Here is a 24,412-nt window from a genome sequence, read left to right on the forward strand (position 1 = left end):
TGACTTTAGACAAATCACTTAATGTCCTTTTATTTTCCTATCTGTAAACCAAAGGAATTATATTATGTGATTTAAACTCAGCATCTAAAGACTAAAAAAATTAAAATTTGCAGTTATTTTGTATGAAGTGCAGATAAGATTTGGGCAGCATATTAGGGTTAGCTGATAGAATGGGGAAAAGATCTAACTATATTGAGAAAACCACAAAATACTTCATATTATAATTAAAGCAAGTTGTTAGGTAATTTCACATATGCTGGGGTATTACTTTCAAGCCCTCCTCCAACTGTAAAAATATATCTTAAATTCTTAAGATTATAATAGATATCTATAAAATCAATTTGTTCAAGAGCCTTTCAATTGTATTGCTTAGGTTTGCTGGGACATTCTGAATATATATAGTTCATGTGGAAATTATTTAAAATCATAAGGTAGACCCTTGTCAGCCTTACATAGTTTATCTGTGGCTCTGCTTAGAAGCTGGGGTGTGGATTCTATGACTACTATAGGCCCCTGCATGTCCCGGGAATATGTGGGTAATTGGTTTTAACAGTGCTTACACAGCACATGGTTTGAGTATAGAATAGGCAGAATTTGACCCCAGGAAGACAGGCATAATGTTAATTTTTAAAAAATAAGAGCACTTGAAGAAAGCCAGAAATAAATCCAGAGTTACTATAAACAAAGCAGAGAGAGGTTTACTCATCACAGGGAAAAGTCGGGCTCATTAAAGAAGGTAATCATTACCTCTGACATACAGAACTGTGTGCTGCTTTAAATTAAGATTCTTAACGAGGCATTTCATTGTGTGTCCTTAGCTGAGAGTTTTAAAGAGGAAGTCTTTCTTCCAAAGTCGTGGGGAATGGAGCTATGCTCGAGAGTTTCACTGGAGGAGAATATTTCAGGAACGAACAGTTCAGGAATACAAAATACACAAAACTGTATACACACAATTTCAGAACAGATTGCTGGTGTGCCGAATGCCCATCCAAGCCATGAGCTTATAAGAGGAAAATGTAAACTTTGCCACATGCTAATGATATGCTAATGAGTATTCGTGTTAGATGACAAGATCATGGTCTTTGTTCCTTTTCTGCTAATGTAATGAATAAGCTTGAATAAGCACTTTTAAGAGAAAGTTGTAAACGTTTACATTTTCCCCCATTTTTATTAGTTTCTGTTTATGTCACTTCTCTTGCTCAACAAATGTCTTTTTTTCTTTCTGTGCTGTATTGCTTATAGGATTTGGGCTGCACTTCATTTTATTTGAGATTTTTAAGACTCTCATCTTCTCACAAGGGAAGCATTTGTCTTGATCACCAAAAAGAAATTCTTTATACCTGTCTCTAAGCAGTCCCTTTATCAGAAAGCTTATACTGAACACCAATATCTAACTGCATATTATACTCATACACACAAATGTGTTATGTTTTAAGAAAATGAATGGATTTTCAGTTGAATACACTTATTTAAAAAGTTACTGTTTGGGCTTCCCTGGTGGCGCAGTGGTTGAGAGTCCGCCTGCCGATGCAGGGGACGCGGGTTCGTGCCCCGGTCCGGGAATCCCACATGCCGTGGAGCGGCTGGGCCCGTGAGCCATGGCCGCTGAGCCTGCGCATCCGGAGCCTGTGCTCCGCAGTGGGAGAGGTCACAACAGTTAGAGGCCCGCGTACCGCAAAAACAAAACAAAACAAAAAGTTACTGTTTATGGCTCTGCTTTCCAAAATTTAAAAATACCTCACCAAACCACACTGCTGTTGTAGGAAATGAAGTGGGGTGCTGCGTTCTCTCCCTATTTCCCAGAATGTAGCTAAATTTTGGAAAACCTATTGCCCATTAATATGACTTCCCTAAGGACTTTTTATCTGTTCCATCTAAGAGTAAGTGATAGTAGAGCAATTTTGTAACCTCATTTTCTCTTTCTATCAGACACATAACAATGTCGGCCAAGCACCCAGGAGGTATACTAGTCCGAGATAGAATCTATGGTCTGTACCTACTATAGAAAAAACAAGTCTAAATCTTTCTAAACTTCAGCACATGGGAGCATTTGAGTGTGACCCATAATATTACTACCTGGTTAAAATTCATTTCCAGCTAAATCATAAAGTCCTACTGTTAGTCACATGCATCTCACCATGGGGTTTTTAAAGTTGGTTCATGTCCTTGGTAAGTGTTCAAAATGTTCTCTCAAGTCAGATATTCTGTGACATGAACTGTTCTGTCAGTGGTGCTGACCTAGCCTTTGTCAGTTTCTATCATGATGTCATGCTTAAAATATGTTTTGTCTGTTTTAAAAATAAATACATCATTTTCTGTTTTTTCTTTTTTTTTTACAGGCTATCTTTCCAGTCTTGGCAACTGATGCAGCCTTTTTTCTTCTCTGTTTTTCTCTGTGTGTCATCTATAGATTATAGAAGAGATGTCCTACCATTGGCTGTTTCAATCAACCCAGTACGTTCTCCCCATACATTCCACGTCATTTAAAATGGAAATTCAGGGTATAAAATTTCTATTAAATATTTAACTTATTAGGGAATTTGGAGTTATATATTCACATTAAAAATATTCAGAAGTTTTTCAAGTACAAATGAAATAAACTCATATATACACTATCTATGTCCAATATCTCAATTATTTGATTTTTATTTAAGAGTTTAAGTCTATTCACATATCATCCATTCACTTAAAGGGAGTCATTACATTAATGGCTACATCTTCAATTCTCAATTTTGTGTGGACACCGAGAGACCACAGCCTCGGAAAAAGCATGTTTCTGATATGTATCTTCAAGAATATTCCATTTAAATGCATATTAATAATCATTTCATTAAATTGCAATGTTCAGTCACGGAGAGATTTTATTGAACTTTCTCATTCTCTCCCCAGTTATCATATCCTTAATCTAAATCATACCCTCATTTAAATCGTATGTCAATGCCTTTCAGGTCACTTTTCTCACCTATGATTTGAAAGGGTTGTATGTGTCCTTTTCATATTTTGGTATTATTGAGAGGATTTCTTTGACAACGTGCCTTTATAGTCATGGTTATAGCTGTAAAAGCTAAGAGTTTTGGGGGCTCTAAACATATTCTAATTCTAACCTACAGATGAGAGGACGGAAATTCTAAGGAGTTTAATATCAATCAGTCATCAAAATGAGTACACAGTTTTATCAGTAGTTTAAGTGAAAGAAGAAAAACATGACCTGAATTTCATGATCCTGCAACTTCTGACTTATTGCAATAAAATAAGTCTGGAACCACGACAAAATATCTAAATTATTTAATACAATCAAATGTGCTCTTTCAATCTTTAATCTTCAAGAGATCCTTTAAAAGCTTTGGTATTGGGCTTCCCTGGTGGCAAAGTGGTTGAGAGTCCGCCTGCCGATACAGGGGACACGGGCTCGTGCCCCGGCCCGGGAAGATCCCACATGCCGCGGAGCGGCTGGGCCCATGAGCCATGGCCGCTGAGCCTGCGCGTCCGGAGCCTGTGCTCCGCAACGGGAGAGGCCACAACAGTCAGAGGCCCGCGTACCGCCAAAAAAATAAAAAGCTTTGGTTTTACTTTTTTGTCACTTCTCAAGCACAAGCTTTTGATTACTTATGTGAAGTTTGAGACAATCCAAGGTAAATTCCCCAAGATGTCTCCAAAATCACCTTCACAGGTAATTGTCCTTGAATTAGGCAACGGCCATCCCCTCATCCCCCAGAAAAGGCAGCCAGAGCTCATGCCGCACTTTTGCTCTGGATCTCATCTCTTTAAATCCTTTCAGGTCCTCATCTACATTTTCATCTTAACCGTCCATGAAACCCCTCTCTCTTTAAACATGTTCCGTTTCCATTACCCTGAAAACCATACCAAACCCATTACTTAATATTGCTACTGCGCATTACCATTGCGGGTGCCATTATTTTCCTTCCTTCTTTTCTTGCCAAATTTAAAAATGTCCATAACTCATTGGTTTATTGATTCATTCATCCTTAGATATACTTTACTAAAGATGTTTATTGGACATGGATATTGTGCTAAGGTGGTGGAGAAAAACCTGTGTATGTCACTTGCTGCGCCTGCCGCCAAGACACACTTAGTACTTAGCCTGTAGTAAATGCTAAACAAACACGTGTTCTTCTATCCATCCCCCTCCTTTTCTGTCCACATTCGCCAGTTGTCTTCCTGTTTATTTAAATTTATTTTTTTGGAGACAAAGTCATTCTTTCTTTAAATAAATGCCATGTATACAAAAGATGGGTGGTTAAAATTTTTTTCAGGCATAATCGTACCATCTTAATTCAACTGTTTATTTTTTTTATCGTTCTCTCCAGGAGTTACTTACCCGTATGCATCATCCCTTGTCACAGGTTTATATTGAAGTCTTTGTGGCCGTATATTCACACATGCTGGCTTTTGCTCTATCATTTCCAAAAACTCAAAGAGGATAGTGTAAAACATAGAATGAAAGGTAAGTGAAATTCTTTCACTCTGAGATATCATCCCAATATCTTAGTGACCACAATTTTATGTATTTCCCTATGCACGTATACATATAATTTCATATGGATTGAATATTGTTTAAAGCGACCAAAGGTTTAAAAATCATACCTATAATATTTGAAGACATTGTAAAAATAAACATTTCAAGGAATCAAACCTGTATTAAGTTCTCCCATTGGGTTGCCACTTTAGTTCTACGTGGCTGCTTCTAGGTCTTTTTCAACAAAATACATATATGAGTCAATATCCAAATATGTAACTTTAGCAACATAACTAGGATTCTGTAGCTCACTTAATATAACTTAATGTCTTGAACATAATACCGTATCAGTGCTTCTCTATTTACCTCATTCACTGTTTTTTAATTAAAAAAAAGTTTTAACTAAACAATACATATGTATATATATTTTCAAGAGCATCTGCTTGAAAATAAAAACAGCAGTTGACAACCCCACCCACTCTGAACTACTCTAAGAAACTGTTTTTGGACATTTCTTCTGCATTAAAATTTGTTTTTCAAAATAATATTTGTGTATTACCATTTTTAGGCTTTCTTATTTTAGACATTATTTAGACAGTGATTTCTTACAGCAGAAAGATGCAATTTATCTTTTCTGTGGAGCTCCATAACCCCCTTCATCTTCTTCCACTTGCGTATCTGCTATATTTCAATCACAATTTTTGTGTTAATTCACTAGTCACTGTGTATATGACTGTAGGCATATTGTTTACAGCTAAGTAATGCAGAGTACGACCATGACATTCCCTTTCCTGTACTGCTCAGGCAGTTAATAATTGCCTTATTTTGTATTATTTTTTTAATTTCCCTTTACACTTATTATTAATTTATCTTCAGATTCTCTGATAAGACTGTCACATCCCTATAAATACGGTGATGTTTTCCTTGGAGATATCTGCCTCTATTTTCCCTGGTGACCTAAGCTTTTAATAATATGTTTTCATTGGGTTCTTTTTCATTCATTGAGTTGAGTGTTTCATGGACCCTTCAATCTGGTATTGATGTTTTGGGTTATTTTTTGTGCTGAGAAATTTGTTTGCATTATTTCTTTGAAGGATTTTTTTCTTTCTGATTTTGTTGTTCTCTCTTTCTATAACTCAGATTGATTCTTTCTTATACAATTTTTCATTTTTGAATGTTTGTTCTACCTTCTCAGGAAGTTCTTCGATTTTATCTTCTAGTCCTTAAATTGAATTTTTAACTTCTCTTATACAATTCATTAATAATTGTATAATTATTAATTTCCAAGGGCTATTGTTTTATGAACAACTCTTTTGCTTAATAATATCCTTCTTTGTTTCATAAATCTGCTCTTACTTTCTCATTTTTTTTTAGGCTATCAATTTCAGGATTTTTGTTTGTTTTTTAGTTTTCCCTTTCTCTCTTAATAGTCTTATTTTTTCTGAGTTTCCTTTCTCTATCTCCTTTAATCTTTGTCTTTCTTGTTGGAGGTTTTAAAAAATGTTTTATATCTCTGGCTCTCTGTTTATATTGAAAACGAGGCAGTGATGCACTAACAAGGAGGTCTGGATATGTGAGCAGGCAGATGTATTGGGGCAACCTTTGGGTTGGGGCCTTCCAAGAGCCAGTCTCCATAGGAATTTTTTCTTGGATTGGGGGATTTTCCCAGAAGGAAACCCTCCAATCTGTTGACTGTGAGGCCGGGGAAGAGACGGTGTAGAAGAGAGTTTGATGTTAGCTTGGCTGCAGGGCTCTGAGAGCCAGACAAGGGAAGAGGAATGTGGGCTCAGAGTCTAATACTCACTTTCACTGTCCCCCTTCTTGGTGTTTCAATCTTATGGTCAACTGTGTCTTATGTCTGTGAACCCAGAGCATCTCTTGTTTAAAATATTTGTACAGTAAACCTCCCATGTCCTGTAGGGTGGCAGAGATGTAGTAACCTGTCTGAATCAGATGGGAGAGGTTACCTGGGGTGTAGTTACTACTTATACAGACCAAGCTCGTTGTTCTTATCCCCATCCTGTGTCCTTGCCTTCATATGTACCAGCTGCCTCCAATTTTTGAGATATTCGGAGATTGTTTGGTGAAAATTACCTTGTTTCCTGTTGGCCCTTAAGTTGAGTGGAGTTTTTTTTTTTTTTTTTTTTTTTTTTTTTGGTACGCGGGCCTCTCACTGCTGTGGCCTCTCCCGTTGCAGAGCACAGGCTCGGGACGCACAGGCTCAGCGGCCATGGCTCACGGGCCCAGCTGCTCTGCGGCATGTGGGATCTTCCCGGACCGGGGCACGAACGCGCGTCCCCTGCATCGGCAGGCGGACTCTCAACCACTGCGCCACCAGGGAAGCCCTGAGTGGAGTTTTGATAATGACCTGTAGAGAAAATTTTGTAGTTTCATTGAGATCCAAGACTTCCACATTCCTTAGCCTCACTGCTGCGATCGGTTTTAGTCTTCTTGTTTTTTTAGCAGAAGGTATGACACAAACACCAAAGGAAAAATAGAATATAAATAAACCTACCAGAAATAATACATCTTGTTCAGTAGTGTTTTAATAAGTCAAGAGCATAAGAAAATAAGTAATTATATAAATAAAGTTTATTATTTTAAAATTGCATTGAAATGGCTGACGAAAGAAATTCCATACGACAATACCCCCAAACCTTAGCAGAGGCAGGAGGACTGCAAATTACTCCCATAGGGTAGGGATGGCCAGGCCTATCAGTGTTGTGAACACTGAAGTGGTTGTAGATTTAATGAAGGGAATCTACTGTTTGATTTTTTTAAATGTCAACATAAGGAGAACAAATATGGGGCACGTTTCACATGCCATCTATACCTGCCTGAAATATTGGAGCATTATTGCCCTGAGTGTGTTTGCATTCTTTAGTTGTTTCTCTTTGAGGTGTTTCTCAAGAACAGAATGCTTCTTAGGTGCTAAACAAATATTTCATAACCCAGTAAAGACACTATTCAGCATGCTTCCTTGCTCCTTAGCAGGTGTCGCCTGGATATCTCTGTCCAATATTTGGAGGAAGACTTCTGGGAAATGGCTGGCAGTTCACGATGTCTATTGAAGCAAATAAACTCTGTAAAATGAGAGATTTGCAAGAATCCTTAAAATTTCTGCAGTGTGAGTTTATTCCCAGGATCAACTCATACTCACCTCTCACGCTAACCAACTTGCCACAGCCCGGGTGATGGTTTTCTCGGGATGACATGGCAGTGGGGCCTTCTTCAGTGACTCTAGAAACATCGTGTAGGAAACATTTGGCAGCCTCAAGAGGCGGTCTTACTGACCGTGGCCATTTCACAATTTTTAAATCAAAATCATTCTTCATATATATTATGCCCGGGGTGTTATTTTTCTTAACAACATCAGGAAACTGAAGGATTAGCTTTAGGATAGATCCTGAACGGTCTTGCTTTTGCTATGATTTAAATCTGAAAAGAAGTCATAGACTAAACTAAACCCTGCTTTAAATAATTTCCTCAAAAATACAGAAAAGCATTTTTTACTTCTGCATTTCTCTGCACACGACCCTCTATCTGACGGTCACAGGGACTGAACAGATATCAACAAGAAATGGAGGTGATCAAGAAAGGAGAGGTACGTATACTAATTTCTGCAATTATCAATTTGTCCAATACTGTAGATCGATAAGGGAGCGATGGGTTTAAGTTTTGGCAGTCTTTTGCCTCCTGTCCCCTGGCAAATTCTGTAATATTGACAAGATCGGGCATGTTCAGGGTGCTTTGGCCGTAGACCAAATTCTGTAATTTTGGAGTTGGATCACAGTAACAGGTTGTCAGATTAGCATCTGATGCTGATGAGAACATCCTGGTGAAATATGCAGTAGGAGACCACATACGTCTGAGAGAGGGGCTCGGAACACTCTTTCCTGAGGAATTCAACCTCCTATCAGTAGAGGTAAAGTGGATACAAGAAAAATGCCATGGGTGTGGAGAGAATGAGGGAAGGTCATATATTTCAAAAAAGAATATTGTTTACAAGGAGTGTTAATAGGTTTCAGGGGAAATGTTCATTTTTTTTTTCTCCTAGATGAAATAGCTACTGTAAGTTTTTAATGGTTAATCATTCATTCCTGAATTTTTATATTAAGCATTTTATATTACTTTATTGACCTAACTTTTATGCTCTTCTTCATTTTGACAGTAAAGAATGACCAGGCAATACTCTTTGAAAATTGGAGACCATTTGCACCTGCTCTCTGTTGAGGAAAGTGAATAATAGGGCACCCTCAAGGAATTTCGAAGGCATCACTCAACAGAAACTTTTGTGTCCGAAGAAAACTAGATCATTTCATCATGGTAGGCATAGTGATATGTTTGCTTTAATAAAATGCCATATTTCTGCCTTTAATCTCTTGTCAACCGGCTATTAAAAAGCCCCAAAGTGCATGCGTGCAGCACATGTAAACACTTGTGGTTTTGAGGTTACCACAGAACATACTAATAAAGCATGTAATTTGTGTTTTGTGCACAGACTGTAATAATTTATTGAGTGGTAGAAAGAAGCTAGAGAAGGATTTTCTCTAACTGTAGCCAGCAAGTCGATTTAATTTTAGGGCTCTACGCAGAGGTGCATGCAGACACATGTTCATGCAATGAAATCATGTGTAAAAAGCATCAGAAAGCCTCCAGAACAAAAGTGGGGCAAAATGGAAATTAGTTTCACACACACTGAATGCATTCTATCAAGTGTTCTCATGCTTGTTCCTTCAAGCTAATCAGCTGGGAGGGTGGGTATTCTTTCCCAAAGAGATGTGTGTGCCTGTGTATTACACACTGATAGTACGACAGAATGTAGATTAATTCAAGTAAATTAAGATAAATCATCGTGGCAATCACTTTTTCAACTTCATGAACGTGATCTCCATAGCCCCTGTGGATTAGTTTTGCTCCTTTATTTTTCTAGGGAATAACAAAATGTGGAAAGGTCAAATCACTTTTACAGGGTCATGGAAGAGCTAATGGTCTGGATACAGCTTCTGCCATGTTTATCGGAGCAGCTGATTTCTCTGTTTATGCAAGATCCTTATAAGTGAGGATTGCATCTTACTTGTTTTCATGAAACTTCTTCCCTCGTGAAATACATTGCACACAACACAAGAAATGCAGATCATTTGAATGGAAACGCCTTGAAAGGGAAGAAATGAGAACCTTTACTGTACACATGCCAATGTCTGGAAAATTTTGTGAAATTCTGTAGTTTGGGACTAAAACCAGACTTTATGCAAACAAAAACATGTTCAGTTTAGAGAAAATGTCTGTGCACAGAGGAAATGGGTCTTAGGAACCCTGTGTTTATTCCAAAAAGATACCTCACCTGGAAAGCAAATCACCATTCTCTATGCTTTTCTTTCCTCTTAAAATGTATATACTGGGCTTCCCTGGTGGCGCATTGGTTGGGAGTCCACCTGCCAATGCAGGAGACACGGGTTCGAGCCCTGGTCTGGGAGGATCCCACATGCCGCGGAGCAGCTAGGCCCGTGTGCCACAATTACTGAGCCTGCACCCTAGAGCCCACGAGCCACAACTCCTGAATCCCACGCACCTAGAGCCCGTACTTCGCAACAAGAGAAGCCACAGCAATGAGAAGCCCGTGCACCGCAACGAAGAGTAGCCCCCGCTTGCCACAACTAGAGAAAGTCCACGTGCAGCAACGAAGACCTAACGCAGCCAAAAATAAAAATAAATAAAATAAAAATAAATTAATTTTAAAAATAAAAATATATACATATATTAGTTTTCAGTGCAGACAGATCTTTTGTGGTTCAAGAGCTTTGGAATTTGAGGCCAAATTAAAACGAATCCTTTGTACCACCTTTAAGCCAGCCATAATCCACTTCTTCCTTTGGTACATATACTCATCTAATAAACCAGCTCCCGTGGACAACTAAGGATTGAAGAGCTTCCTTGGCCATGGGAAAGCATAGAGGCATTTTGCAAATCTGTAAGGAGACAATAGCAGTGTGTGCCTGAGAGCCATTCTGTTTAAAGCAGAATTGAAATTGCACTGATCAAACCTGGGAAGCAGTTTTCTACAAGGGACTCAGCCAGTTTTCTACTCTCATGAGAAGGAAACCATGATCCTAGTGGCCATTCTAATCCTTTCTGTGGTCTGAACTTCTTTACTCTTTGATCATTTGCTCACATAATAAAGACATACAGAGAAAGGAGAGGGGAAGGAAAAAGAAAAAAGAAAGGAGATAAGTAGAAAACCCCATCTTTCAAATGTTTCTCTTATGCGTGTTGGCTGGTAGTGCTTTGTTTTGTAGCAACAGTAGCTCTGAAGTCAACGTTCATCAAACGCCAGGATTGATGAAAGTTATGATTTGGAAGATTTTTGATTGGCATAAAACATAACAGATAAAAAATTAGAGATTAGTTATTTAATCTCTAGCTGAATTAAAACAAGCTTAATTGGGGCTTTTTTGCTTCACATCCTTTTTGGTGTTTATCTGTGGGTTTCTAAACCCTGTGTGGATGTCAAGGCATCTTTCATGAAGCGCCTTTTAACTGAGCCAGTTTCTTTTAACACACCCTCTGAGGGGAGGAGGGACTAACAGAGTCAAAACAAAGGTAGCCCCCAGCTCATGTTTAAATCTGTAGCTCTGTAAGTTTGCAAAGGTTCGTGCACCTCAAACGTACCTAATTTTATTTTAATATAATGATCGAAACAGCTATCGAAAGGTTTTAGATAAAAATGGACAGATATAAGAATAATAACAAAAACTGAATCAATGTAGTACACCAGGTATAGACTGTACTCTAAAATAGTTCAAAAATCAAATCGGTGTCCGCTACTATCTTTTTTTAGGGCTTTCATCTTTATTTATTTATTTATTTTTAAACGAAAGTATTATACACAAAGGCTATAATTCCTATTTAAAGTGGTTAATTCAAAAGAACTTCATGATTGCAATTAGAACCATAATTGATACCAAAACACACAGCACTGACATCACAGGATATAATCCAAGTTGAACTCACTAAATCTACTGGTATCTACCTATGTGTAAGACCTGTTAAAAACCAGACAATTTTCCTCAATATGAAGAATGAAGGAAAGACAATACTTTTTCTTTTTTTGTTCCCACAGAGCATATATGCATATCTTTATATTGAGATCTATAACAAACTGAAGAGTGAAAATCTAGAGCTAAGAAAGTGTCACAAATTCAGGTTCCAAAGGAGTTGGATAATGCCAGTGGCTGGTCAATATCTTGAGCAATCATTGAACCTTTATAAGAACTTGTGGATTCTGTACTGCAGGTCACAGTCCTCCATGATTGAAGATTAAGTAGCTACAAAAAACATTTAGATGTAGATTCAGACACATCTGGACTAGATTTTGCTGAGTGAGACCTCTGGAATAAAATTACTAGCTGTTTCTTTCAAAATATAATTTACATTTGCTCAACTTTATTTGCTGTTTACATTTCATATTTGAACTAATCATTAGCTCTGAATGAGCATTAAAGAAATTATTCTAGGGTCTGTTAATTTTGGAGCCCGACTGGCTCAAAATACCCATACATTCAAGTGCAAGCTGTCTTAAATTCTGGTATTTAAAAAACTTCATGCATTCATTTGTTAGTTCGTTCCTCCACGTGCCTTTGGTAGGGTCTAAATAAATATTTGCTGGATGGAAGGATGAATGAATGAATGGGAGTGAATTTCCACACATCTGGGGTGTATCTCCCACTTACGAAATAATCATTAACTCTGAATGAACGTTAAAGAAGAATCATTCTAGACTGGTGATCACGTAGTAAATGAAACATTAAATTGCTGGCATGCATGGAGAGTTCTTTCTAATGATGAAATTTCATAAATAATATATATGCCTTTCACACTGTACTCCAAGACAATTGGGGAAATTTGTTCTTCTCCTTTACCAGGAACAAGCTGTGATGCCTTTGAGATCAGCACCGGCACAGGGGCTGTTATCAAGGTTTGCTGCTACTCTGCCACATTTTCTTACTCGCCCATCATGACTTTGTTGGGCGTATCTCAGCTATAACCTCAAACAAAGATTTCTACTTAGCATTGACAAGGTGAAACCCAAGTAGCATATATTCATCAATGGTTTTTCCCGGAGCATTCTTCTGGCAAGAAATGTCAACAATTTAGCACATGACAATGACCGTCTGTGTACAGATGTCTATAAGCGGCATTTGTAGTTCCTCTCTCTCAGATTAGATTAAGGATGACCGTGAAGAAAGGGGAGAAAACAACCTTTCTCTGTAGCATCTAGCACTACTTCCTCTATATTTTCTGATAGAGTAGTAGCAGGTCCTATGGCTGTTTCTTGAAATCACACTTTATTTTTCAAACAAGGACATTTGGTGCCCGAAACGCCTCTAGGAGTTTATTTCACTGACTTGCATCTTCAAGAGGAAGGAATTCAGATGAAGTGGGACCCAAGGTTCAGGCATGCAAGGCAGACTCAGGAGTATCCTTGGTTGCAGGAGGTATTGAAGGGTCTTCCTAACAGTGTTCACCTTCAAGGTGGGAGAAATCAAAGCACCGAAGCTGGAGCCAGAGAAAATGCTTCATGGTCAGAAAGGGTGATTCTGAGATCAGAGGAGGATTCGTCACCCATATCACCCCCTGGTCCGGCCCTGGGAGACCATGCCTGAATGTGAGGGAGGGAGCTATGAGAGAGGAAAAAAAAACCAGAAACAAATGTTTCTGTTTTGCAGGAACACAGCTGCATGGCTGTAAGGGTCCTATAGCGGGTGATCACATGGTCACAGGATGTCCCAGGTAGAGAAAGCTCAGCTAATAGGTGGCTGCTCAAAGGCCCTTGAGAACCCATCCCTGACTTGTGGCTGTGGACAGTTTCAGGTTATACAAAGGTAGTGCCGGGAAACAACCATCAGCAGCATCAAGCACAAGAAGAAAACCAGGTTGGCAGCCCCAGGAAGCTGGAGCGGAGTGTGACAGCAGCCAGTTCTTAAGCACTGACTCTATGCCTGGAAATGTTCTAAGTGCTTCACCTGTAGGAACCCTTGTATTCCTCAAAACAACTCTGTGAGTTAGATCTTTTTAGTATTCCCATGTTACAGACAAGACGGTGGAGGCACAGAGAGGTTAAGTAACTTGACCAATGTCACACAGCAAAAAGTGGCAGAGCCACTGTTTTAATTTGGATTGAAGAGGAAAGTGAAGGATTTTTCTAGAATCTGAGAAACATTTGAGGTGGGTGGGAAGGAGGGATTTTACTTTCAAGTGGCATCGGGGGTACTGAAATAGCCAGGAAAAGCGGGGAAACTTTTTTTTTTTTAGTCCTAGGTTAATGTGGCCTGAAAACATTCCTCTGGAAGCAATGGAGCAGCAAATACCTTTCTCATATGCACTGCCTGCGAGAGTGGCGCTTGAATTAGTTCCAACAGAACTGGAGAGGAGGAGAGGAGAGGCACACGTCTGAAATGCCCATCACGAGTCAGGCGCTGGCCCAGGTTGGTTACCACGCATCCTATGCTCACAGCAATCCTTCCATGGATCACTTCCATTTCTATTCTGTAGTTTAGGAAACAGGCTCAGAGAAGCTAAGCAAATTTCCCAAAGTTCCACAGCCACAAAGTTGCAGAAAGGGGATTCAAAATGCAGGCCTGGGACTTCCCTGGCAGTCCAGTGGTTAAGACTCTGTGCTTCCACTGCAGGGGGCATAGGTTCGATCCCTGGTCGGGGAACTAAGATCCTGCATGCTGCATGGCATGGCCAAAAAACAAAACAAAACAAAATGCAGGTCTGACGAGTTCCAAAGGCCATGGTCTTTTCAGAATCTTATACTGCTCTGCCCCAGAGAAGAGATATAGCAGAAAAGAAAAAAAAAGGGAACTTAAAGCATCTTTCGTGTTAAAAAAAATTTGCCATCCATAGCAAACATTAAATTATTCAATTGCTCATTCACTTGAATTAAACATTCCTCAGAACACAATTGAGAGAGATCCTGTTCATCTATTAACAATTCCAAGGAAACAAGAGCAATGTTGCAAGGGACTCAGTCCTTAACTGGAGGTTCTAACTAAATGCATCTCTGCTGCTTTTGAGTAGTAGGAGGAGAAGTACTAAACGCCTGAACTTGCTCAAGTGCTTAGGAAACACTTAGAAAACAGGACTGTAACAACTTTGTACAAACGGGTAGAGTTAGTCAAAACCTCAGATGCACGAAGGATACTACCAGATTCACCCAAGCAGTGATTTCCCCAAATGTTTATATTAAGTAAATGGCCCGCTTCTGCTCTAAAATGTTTCTCCCATGCCTCTCCCTCAGCCCACATGCTACGTTAAACCTCAGGTATGATAGTGTGGTGAGCAGCCCCTGATTTTAATGAGTTATATATGGAAAGTTGCTTGGAAATCAAATCCATTGTCTCACAAAATAGTTGTTATAAAGATGGCTACATCTTATTTTATTTTTTTAAATTACCATTTCTTATTTATTTATTTTGGCTGCGTTGGGTCTTCATTGCTGCGCACAGGCTTTCTCTAGTTGCGGCGAGTGGGGGCTACTCTTCGTTGTGGTGCGCAGGCTTCTCATTGCGGTGGCTTCTCTTGTTGCGGAGCACGGGCTCTAGGCGCGCGGGCTTCAGTAGTTGTGGCATGCGGGCTCAGTAGTTGTGGCTCGTGGGCTCAGTAGTTGTGGCACGCGGGCTGTAGAGCGCAGGCTCAGTAGTTGTGGCGCACGGGCTTAGTTGCTCCACGGCATGTGGGATCTTCCCAGACCAGGGATCGAACCTGTCTCCCCTGCATTGGCAGGCGGATTCCCAACCACTGCGCCACCAGGGAAGTCTGGAAGATGGCCAGATTTTTAAATTCGTCCACTTAACCTATCTGGCAGATTCAGAGAGCAGACCAGAGGAGTCTGGAGAGGGAGAGAATATAAGTCTGGTGTCATAAGAACAGGGTTTTGAACTGTTGAGTAAAGGGACAGCGCCTCTCACTAAATTCCATCAAGAAGCCTCGTTTGTAGGTAATCTTAATACCAGCCACCATATTCCAGCACTTTCTAGGTACCAGAGAGGGTTCTAAGTACTTTATGTATTTGTTCATCTTTACCGTCCTGTGAGGTTAATACTATAATTGATCCCATTTTACCAAAGGGAAACACGAGGCACAGAGCTGTTAACTCATTTGCCCAAGGTCACATCACTAATAAATGGAACCAGAATTTGTCAAACAAGAAAAAAATATATCCATCCTCACGGTTCTGAGATTCACTTAAAACACATATAGGAAAGGACTCTGTAAACGCTTAAGGGTGATGCAGATTATTGTTTTATAAGTGCTAAGTCAAAATGCCATGGGGAGTAAGATGAGGGAGGAAAAGTTTCTTCCTTTTTGACGAACACGGGAACAGCCCTCCACACAACACTGATGTGAGGCTGGTCTTTGGAAATCTCGCTTTGCCCTGTGAGTATTTCATCTTAATCCTCTGAGCTTCTCCAGCCCTCCCTCCTAAGCTTATGGAGCTCCCAGCTGAGGCCTCCTTCAACTTTTATGGGGGCCGGAGTGATGAAAAGGTGGAGGAAGCCTTCATGTTTTCCTGATGCTCTGACATCAGTGGGAGAAAAACACGCAAAGTGCTGGGTCAGTGGCAGATCCTCGGAGTTTTTGCTGCAGTGGTTCAGTCTCCACCTCACGCCCCCTTTCCCACCCCCCAGCGTTGACAAGTGGACACTAGGGGTGGGGAGGAGGTCCTTTGATTTGCTTGCAAGTTAGGAACTAGGGGTGATAGTTCCAGCTGTTGTTCACAACTTAAGTTAAAATATAAACCTCTTTTGACTATTTAGGATGTCAAATATGAAGGCCGATTTAGAGAACATTATGAATAAAATTGCTCTTATTCAAGTTTTAACCAATTCTCGCTCACACTAAAACTGAACGGACCAAAGACATAAGACCAGACTTTCAACTTCATAGGTTCATGATATGGAGGAAACCGAAGTTCAACAAACACGAAGTAGAAGATTTATATGTTTTGAACACTGTCGTTCGTATTTCATGTTGTCACCTCCTGGGATCAAGATGATTCTGTTGGTTGGTGCCAGTTGAAAATGTGTTAGCGTAACTACCACTACGTGTGGATGGTGCTTTAAGACTGAATTTAATATTTCTTTTCTTGGGTCACATCAGTTGTTGGAAGCAGAAAACTCAATGTTTCTCTCTAGGCGATACCAATGGGACTCGTGTGAAAATACACATTGACTGCAAATCACCTTCTCCCATCTTTCCCAAGAGAGAAACAGGTCAATGTAAAAGATGCCTCTGGTCTTTGTCCTGGACTCAGTGGTACGCCTCTGAATATGTCAATCCAGTTTCTTTCTTCCTTTTCTTTCTTTCTTCCTTCCTTCCTTTCTTCCTTCCTTCCTTTCTTCCTGTCCTTCCTTCTTTCTCTCCCCCTCCCTCCTTCCCTCTTTCTTCCTTCCTTCCTCCCTCCTTCCCTCCATCCCTCCTTTCCTTCCTTTCTTGTTTTTGGTAAAGCAAAGAGGGAAGTTTATTATTTCTCATGGTCACCACGTCTGTCTCCGCTCTGAATATTCCTGCTGTCCGTGTTGCCTGCCAGCGAGTTCCTGGGTATGCCAAGGGCACACACATCTTCTTGCCTTTGGACAATTGTGGGCCTGGGACCTGCAATATTTCCCTTCTCTGCCTGATTTGTTCTCATTAGAACTCCCTGCTCTGTGGAACCATCACCTGCTGCAAGGAATATTCTAGCTCTCTTTCTGTCTGGATTGGTGCCTTCCTTGGTGCTACCCCATATCTGGTGCACCCCCTATCACACTTTATAATATTTTTGACATCTTTTGCCTACTTTCCCCATTAGTCTGTGACCTCCCTTAATCTTTTGACATCTCCTCCTATCCAGCACTAGATCTTGGATTTTCAATCCAGTTTCTTTTCTTTTTTAAAAATTTAATTCATTCATCCATTCATTGTTGGCTGTGTTGGGTCTTCGTTGCTGTGCGCGGGCTTTCTCTAGTTGCGTCGAGTGGGGGCTGCTCTTCGTTGCAGTGCAACGTTGCGGTGAACTAAAATTTTATTTTGACTATTGCCCTAGAAATAATCAAAGAGCAAAAGACCAGAAACAATAAAAGTTGAAAGAAAACAGGAAAATTTCCTTCACCATGAAAGTGGTAAAAAATCACAATCTTCAAAAAGCCTTGAATACCAGTTGACATGTTTAAACCAACTTGGGTATAAAATGAGCCGTGGTAATTGGCACCAACAGGTGACTCGGGCACACCTGAAATTTGGGAGCGTTATGAGGACACCATAAGTCTACAGGCTTGTATAGTGCGTATTTGAAGAACGAAGGTCTTTTAAGGATTGATAGACGTTTGCAAACCAATATTTGTTTGGCTAAGTGTCATTTCTCAGAGATCTGTTACTAGAAGCCAAAGAGGAATGATGACCTGGGACAGAGCATCGAGTCAACTTGATTGACAGCAGGCAGAGGAGGGCATTTGGCATCCAGACGCTTTGAGTTCCACACTCGTAACACATTGCAACAGGCTTCAAGGAAAGGAACAAACAAATTTAAGCAACACACGTCGGTGATCATCCAGAAGCCTGTGAATTAAGTAGGGAGGTGCAATGGACTTACTGTCCGAGGCTCAGAAATTCTGAGACGCTGCGAATGGTAATGTAGTGACGTTCTCAGGATCCAGTGACAATGCCTACATCTTCGTAGTCAAGTTCAGTCTACAAAAGTCCTACATATTTGCCCATCACTGGGTACAAATCTGGTATGGCATTAAGACTTTGTAACAGGTTTCTGCAAACACTTTTTAAATGTTTTTTCCTTTCTCACTAGAACTTTAAGGCTACTCTTTTCCTACTGCACTTCTATGCAAATGAAAAGGTAGATTCTTATCTTTCACCAGGGAGCCTTTCGGGTACATAAATATAGGTCATAGCCATGTGTGTTTGATATATTGTGCAGACCATGGTAGCGTTCCGCATGGCCATTGGTGTTCAAGGTTTAAATGTTGCATGTCTCCTAGTGGGACTATTATATCTTAAGTACAATTCTTACAATTTAGTTTTTGTCTTTCCCCCTATATTTAATCTCAGATTATACCATAAAGGTAAACAGCTGCAGAAACAGAAGAAAGCCCAAAGTCCAATGGAGTTGGATAATCTGAAAAGGGCTGATAAGATCTTTTCAGTCTCAGCAGAGCAAGGCCAGAGGGCGGTGTGTGGTTTGCTTCATGCTCACCAGAATGTTCTCTCATTTCACACAGAGTCAGTCCTGTTACGTTGAGGACACAGTGTTCTAACGCTAGAGAAGCTGTCTTGTTTTTTAGTTATTACGTGTGACCAAATGTATTCTGCTTAATTACAAAAACATGATGATGCCAGCAATCTGATAAACTATCAGGGGATTGAAAATCAGGTTTGAGGCATGTCTGTGTCCTCTGATGCTTCCAATTTTACTGGCGGAACATAATATAGATAGTTTTATCTGGAAACGCCTCCAGCAAATTCAATGCTTTTCCTAGTTCTTTCCAGGAGCATTTTATACCCATGGATTATTTGTGGAATACTTTTCCTTGGTAAGTTAGTTAATGGAAGTAAAACTTCTAGAGAAACTACACTTATATCTCGCTTTGGTATTGATCCATTTAATATAGTCCCCTTATTGTTTGAGGGGGGACTTAATCCAGTGATTGGTGTTTTTTTCTGTGACAGCATGATAAAGTAAATCTCAGTTTGGGGGAGGACCCGAAGGTGTCTGGAGATGGGGGTTCTCAGCCCTCCTCTGCCGGTGTTTAATTGTATGACTTAGAAGAGGCACCAAGTGTTCTGTCTCCACTTTCCCAGTCTGCAGGAAGGATCACTCTTGTGGCTAAATGCTTGGGAAAGAGGCTAACGTATTACATATGGATAAGGCAATCTACTCAGCTGTGTAATCAACTCTGTTGCCATACTGGTCACTTATATTCCCTGTTTCTCTACTTCATGCATTTATTCATTCTTTCAACAAATCCTTTTTTGTATTCCAATTATGTACCAAGCCTTGTGCTAGTTACTGGGGAAAAGGCATTCCGTTTATCATCAGGTTTACATTTTATCAGGGAAGATAGACAAATGAATGGAACAAGTAGTCAAATGTTCTGTGCCTTTGTAGGAACAGTACAGGGTACTTGGTGGGCCCATGCAATCCAGTTGAAAGAGTCTTGGGAAGTCCTGGGAAGGGACATTGAGACAGAAACCTGAAAAATAAGTGAGAGGTAGACAGACGAAAGGCAGTCTACTGAAATATATCCATAGCGAGGGCACAGGTGGTACAAAAATGTCAAGGTGAGTGATGGTGTCCAGAGGAACACAACTTAACAGCAGTTCGAAAAGCATGGATAATAGAGTGTAAAAGACGGAGTGGTAAGAGGAGGCTGGACAGAGTCTGATTGGCCATGACCATGAGAAGGCTTTGAAGGGTTGAAGTGGGGAAGGGGCTCAGTCAGATCTAAGGTTGAGAACGGTCCTCCAGCCACGATGGGAAGACTGGGTTGGAGAAGTCAGTGCCTCTAGGTGCTTAGTAGACATTTGTGGGTGTATGAAGACATAAACATCTTATTAATCCTCACAGAAGAGTCATTGGAAGTGGATTCTTCCCTTTTTTTAAATCTATATTTTCAGCATCTTTTTCAGAAAAGTATTTTATGAAAGTATTTTTATTTTTTCCATGACACCAATAAGAAAAGGTGCTCAAACGAGAAGCACACTTCCATGGGTGTGTCTAGGTTTATAAATTAATTTGCTTGTCATCATCACCATCATTATCTATTTCTTATAGCATAGATTGTCCTGTAGATGAGAAATATGGGTGAGATAAACTTTGGTGACACACTATGCCAGTTAATTTAGTTATAGATCCTCCCCTTTTTCTCCCTCCCATTTAAATGTTTGGGTCAAGGCTTTGTAGCTGAGAACTGCATCTTAGAGGCCCCCCAATCTTGTACAGTTGGAGGAAATTCTCCTAGTCATCTTACCTTCTTTGCAAGTTGACTTATTTTCCAGTGCCTTCTATGTACTGCATGTGCTCACCACTTTTGATATACAGTGTTCTGCTGATTGATTAGTTATCTGCTGCAGTCAGTAGTCCTTATTTAGCTTTCTTTAACTTGAGTTTTGGCCCTCACCATATCACACTATTTTAATTGTTTGGACAATGTTGGTCCCTGGTAGGGCAGTTCAATGTCTCATTCTCATCCATCCTCAATAAATGAGGAAATAAAAAACTAAAAGGCTGAAATAACGACTTGAGGAAAGTGGCCTTTCCACCCCTCTTATTCTTTTTTTTTTTATATCAGCCCTAGTTCTTTGTGTTCTCTGACATCCCTTTTTCCAAAAAAAAGTGAAGGAAGCATGGAACCAGTATGTGGCCACTTAAAAACAATAGAAGTAGAATAGATTTAAATGGAAATAGGACAGAGTCCTCACAAAAATTAACTTTCTTGGACCCTTTCCAGAACTCATCATAAATGAATTGGGTTATTACTGATAAAAGTCTTTATTTAGGAAATGCATTTTAAAATTTTATTTGAAAATGGGTACAGGCTCATTTATTTTAGGCCTCGTATGTGCTTCAACAACAAAACCAACAGCAAAAATTGTAACAGAAAGCCGTGTGAAGTGGAAATTATAATCTTGATTTTTTTTTGGATTGATTTATTCAATTTATTAGCTTGAGTAACTATATATGTAAATATATAACTGAATCACTTTTAATATCTGTTATCTCTCTCTCATCTGTTTATTTATCTATTACATTATATACAAAAGACATAAAATCTTTAGGTTCAAAATAGAAAAGTTAAGAGAGTTTCATATACTGCAAAAGGCTTCATTCATCAATATACAAAATAATGGACTGAGGGCTTTTAAAATAGAAGAACACCTTTGAGGCATTTAAAATATTTAATATACTTTACATAACCATTTTACATATATGAAGTCTTAGATTTAGTAGGAAACGTTAAGATTATTCAGTACAACCTTAGCAGATGAATGAGCCCGTTCTACCACATTCATAGTAAGAGGCCACTCCATTTCCCTCTCTATTTCTAGTGATGGGAAATGTACCGTCTCCTTTGAAAGCCAGACATATTTGCATACAAAATAATTTTAGGCAGTTCTTTCTTACAATGAGCTATTATCCTTTTTCTGCAGTCTTCCCCTGCTTGGGTTTTGTTGTCCTCAAAGGGTCTCAGTGAATGAATCTCGTCTCTGCTCCACTTGACAATGCTTCAGCTATTTAGAAACAGCTATTTATTTCCACTCTTTTTCCACCACCTATTAGACATCCAGAAAATTATTAACCGTCACTCAGAATTTTGTTGGTCAAAGACCTGTTGGATCCAGAGCCCCCAGACCTGAACAAAATGCCCTGAAGGTACAAACCAGGACAGCATCGAGTTAAGAATCACTGTCCTTGCTCTTGAAATAACAACCAAAACAAAGAAAAGTTTTTGTTATCTTTTCTGACTAATTTGCAAAAGAAGGTATCCATTGGATTAACTAATGTTCTTACGCTTGTGGTTTTGTGCTTCCCCTTGATTTTTCACTAAGGTTTGCATTTAAAAAGTATATAATAAAAAAAATACAAAGAAAAGGGGAATCAAAGATGACATCAGATTTTCATCTTTGAAAAAAATAAAAATCATTTCTCAGATTCAAGAGCTTTTTATAAAGAGTTTTTCCTTTAGGTTATTAAAAGGAAAATAGTAACATGTAAATGTACCTCATAATATAAGAACTTCATAATTACTTCTCTCTACAATTTTGCTGTTTCATTTCTGAATCCTTTTTGTTATTATTTTAATTTAATTTATATGGGATTCAGTAACTTTTTCCATTTTCTTTCTTTTTCCAACTACAACTGAATTCATTTCTAAAGTTTAGGTATATTTTTAGATCTCTGAATTGTGGTATTTCTAAGCCAGCAGACGTACCTTACTAACTTTAAATGCAGTGATAGATCTCAATGCTGTTCTTAAACTCACACCTGCATTTTTTTCTTTTTTCCTTCAACTCTCTTTTCCATTTCTTTCTCCATCTTCTTTCCAGGCATTCTTTCACTTTCAGAACACATCTACCTCTTGCTTAACTCTTTCCAATTACATTCTGGTAGTTGCAGCACAGCACACATTGGATTTAATAGAGCAAGAAAATTCTCCATCTTGTCTGACCATTGGGAGTGTAATATCCTGCTCTCTTGGTTTATACCCACCGTCTACATGGGAGAAGGAAGAGAAGAGGTATTAAGTGGGGGAGCATATCTCTAACAGGTAGACCTCTTCATGGTAGAAAAATAATTGTGCTAATTTAAATGCATCGGATAAGTTGACCAAGACATCGGTTTATAAAGTTGTACCATCTTACGTATTTTAGGGGCTTGGCATACAGGGTGTGGAAAAGTAACTATACACAGACTTGCATTAACTAAAGACGAATAGAAGACAGCACCCGTAATATCTTTTAAAGGAAAAATCATTGAATGTATCCTTTCACAAATATACTTGACTAAGCTATTTCCATTTTGCCGTTTGTTTTGTATTTCCACTAAGCTTTCGATAGACTATTAACTGCAAATACAGTTGCTCCCTGTACAAAGAAATTTCATATTAGTTTTGTGAGTTTGAAAGAGCCCTCCTGCCTCTCTTAAGTTTCCAATCCCTCTTTTCCATGCGTGAACATCCGTCTTAGAGAAGGAATAAAGGGTTTATCTATTCTTTGCACTTAGGAGTGGTGGAGTTTCGTATTTTTTATTGATAATTCAAAAAACTAATCAAATTTATTTACAACTAATAAGCTTAAGAAATTATTAGATGAGTACGAAAGTTATCTACTTATACCCCAAAACATTAAAAACTCAGGGGTTACAGATCAACATCAGGTAGCTCTGATATGAGATACTGAGAAGGGCACATCGATTCTGTGGCATTCTTGCCCAAAATGTATAAACTTAATGTGATCATAAGAAAATATCATATATACCCACACTGAGGGATGTGAGGTCAGCACTCATTCTGCCAAATATCAGATCAGTACTTTTCAAAGCACCTACTAAGGTCATAGAGCACAAAGAAGGATTGAGAAACTATTAAAGATTGAAGGAAACTAGGAGACATGACAGCTAAATGCATGGTGAGATCTTGGGACCAAGAAAGGACAACAGTGGAAAAATGGTGAAACCTGAATAAAGACTGTAGTTTAATGAATAGCACTGTACCAATGTCAATTCCTCAGTTTTGGTAACTTTCTGATGGTTACGCCATAGGTTACCATCAGGAAAAACCAGGTGAAGAGTGTATGAGAACTTTCTATACTATTTTTGCAACATTTTTGTAAGTCTAAATTTATGCATTTATTTTTAATATCTTTATTGGAGTATAATTGCTTGACAATGGTGTGTTAGTTTCTGCTATACAACAAAGTGAACCAGCTATACATATACATATATCCCCATATCCCCTCCCTCTTGCGTCTCCCTCCCACCCTCCCTATCCCACCCCTCTAGGTGGCCACAAAGCACCTAGCTGATCTCCCTGTGCTATGCGGCTGCTTCCCACTAGCTAGCTATTTTACGTTTGGTAGTGTATATATGTCCATGCCACTCTCTCACTTTGTCCCAGCTTACCCTTCCCCCTCCCAGTGTCCTCAAGTCCATTCTCTACGTCTGCATCTTTATTTCTGCCCTGCCACTAGGTTCATCAGTACCATGTTTTTAGACTCCATATATGTGTGCAAAATTTATTATTTTAAAAAATACTCTTACACTTTTCCAAGCGTCCTATAGAGGTATGCTCATACACATTTATCTCCTTATTTGAGGTTTATGTCTATTTCATATTATAGGTAGTGCATAGAGTCCTAACTTAGACCTGAAAGGAGGCTGAC

This window comes from Stenella coeruleoalba (genome assembly GCF_951394435.1).
Source record: "Stenella coeruleoalba genome assembly, chromosome: 10".
NCBI lineage: Eukaryota > Metazoa > Chordata > Mammalia > Artiodactyla > Delphinidae > Stenella > Stenella coeruleoalba.